Here is a 2,517-nt window from a genome sequence, read left to right as displayed (position 1 = left end):
CCAGTAGTAGTTGTTTATCGGGGTCAAAGGTCAGATCTTGTAGTTACTGAAGTACCGCTTTGGTATCTTTAAGGTAGGTGTCTGTTTCTTTAGTCAGTGGGTGGAGGAAAGCGTCAGCAAATTTAGACAGAGGCTCTAGTATAGAGCCAATGCCTGAAACTATCGGGCGCCCTGGAGGTTATTCCAGGTTCTTGTGTATCTTGAGGATGGTGTAGAAGTATGGGGTCCGTGGTGTTTTTTGGATTAGGAAAAAGGCCTCTTTTTTGGACACCCAATTATGTGCTAAAGCTTCTTCCACCATTCCCGTGATTTGGATCCGTAAGGATTCTGTGGAGTCTACTTGCAAAACTGCATAGTTTCTTCTGTGTCCCAACAGTCTTCTACATTCCTTGTCATATGCCATTGTGGTCTGAATTACTATCGCCCCACCTTTGTCAGCTAGTTTGATAGTGATATCCTTGTTGGTTGATAGTTGTCTTATGGCTTCTTTTTCCAATCTGGTTGTGTTCTGGAAAAAATTTTGATCATCTGTGGTCATCTCACCATTGTCTTGTATTTGTCCCCCTTTTTTACAGGACACTGCACTGGCACGGATAATTTGTAGTTTTTGCTCCAAATAAAGACACTGTATTTATCACTCATACAGGTCACAAATACTACATCAGTAATATAACTTATACACCTGATTTTTACTACATAGTGTATCTTTTTCAGATTGCCTTTTTACTTATAATATTGAGACCATTGTGTCCCTTTTTGTAGCTTCTGTCTACACATAATATTGGATGACTATATAATACACATGTTGAGAAATGTAGGGTCTTGATTTCTCCCTCTCCCTTACTCTCGTTTGCTGAACATCATTGGGTTAGTTCGTTAGTAGAATATTATATGACGAAATTGAGCTATTAGAGAGAGGTGTTAATTTTCACCTTTCATAATGTATTATTTCTTATAGTACGGCTCTTTGTTCCGCCTGCCCTACGTATTCTAAAGACTAGTAGTCTGTTCCTTATACTTTAACAGTATATATTAGAAAAAAGGTTGTTTATTTTTAATTTTATTTTTTGTTAATTTTTCTGTTTTCATCCTCACAATCAAATACTTTCATATCGAAGAAGTCGAAGTAAGATTAGGGTTTCCGGTTCCCCTTGTATGAACATACTGGGTCTGTCCTCGTGTTTTATCATTTTCGACGTATTTGAAGAAAGGAGAAGTCCTTCTTTGGTATCAGACACAATAGTCCTTTCTTAGTTTCTAGTTTTCACTATGAAGTATGGTCGCACCTTAGATGACGTCTCTCATTACACAGGTGAAAATAGGTTACTTGTATGAACATACTCGGTCTGTTCTCGCGTTTTATCATTTTCGACGTATTTGAACAAATGAGAAGTCCCTCTTTTGTATCCCCCATACATCCCTTCAGTATCAGACACAATAGTCCTTTCTTAGTTTCTAGTTTTCACAACAAGGTACGGTCGCACCTTAGATGACGTCTCTCGTTACACAGGTGAAAATAGGTTATCCTTATTAACATCCTTATAAAAGGGCTTTCTTTCTGCCACTCGAAGCATACCGGTCGCTTGATTTAATTTCCGGAATGCCGCTTCTCGCCGCCAGACCGTAGGAGTTCTGTACAATATCATCATCAGGTAAGAGTTAGATGGTTCCAGACGTTTCTAAATACTGCTTAACTAAGATCTAGCAGAGTGCTGATCATTCATGCTGGTTATATAATTATTATAAAAGGGGGTGGTGATGAACAGAGTGTCTGAATTAAGCAGACCACTCTTACCCAGTCCAAAGATCAGGGCTTGATCCATCACCGTTATTTAGCTCACTGCCCAATTCCCAGCTCAGAACCTGGCTATATGCAAATTAGTCTGTCCCTGGCCCAGTGCATCATGGGAACAGGGCAGACCAAACTACCAAGCCAATTCTTCACCAGAAAGGATACAAGCTTCCGGGGACCGGTTTCTGGCATTTCAGCCTCGTCGGCCCGGCTTGCTTGAATCCTGATGGAGCAGTGAGCAAGGGACTCATGTCTGAGTATACCCTGCCACACCTATAGTGGCCAAAAACGATTCAGAAAAGGGGGTGGTGATGAACAGAGTGTCTGAATTAAGCAGACCACTCTTACCCAGTCCAAAGATCAGGGCTTGATCCATCACCGTTATTTAGCTCACTGCCCCATCCCAGCTCAGAACCTGGCTATATGCAAATTAGTCTGTCCCTGGCCCAGTGCATCATGGGAACAGGGCAGACCAAACTACCAAGCCAATTCTTCACCAGAAAGGATACAAGCTTCCGGGGACCGGTTTCTGGCATTTCAGCCTCGTCGGCCCGGCTTGCTTGAATCCTGATGGAGCAGTGAGCAAGGGACTCATGTCTGAGTATACCCTGCCACACCTATAGTGGCCAAAAACGATTCAGAAAAGGGAGTGGTGATGAACAGAGTGTCTGAATTAAGCAGACCACTCTTACCCAGTCCAAAGATCAGGGCTTGATCCATCACCG

The sequence above is a fragment of the Lissotriton helveticus genome, chromosome 2_1 (genome assembly GCF_964261635.1).
Source record: "Lissotriton helveticus chromosome 2_1, aLisHel1.1, whole genome shotgun sequence".
Classification (NCBI taxonomy): domain Eukaryota; kingdom Metazoa; phylum Chordata; class Amphibia; order Caudata; family Salamandridae; genus Lissotriton; species Lissotriton helveticus.
The sequence above is the reverse complement of the archived record's forward strand: the minus strand, read 5'-3'. Positions refer to the sequence as shown.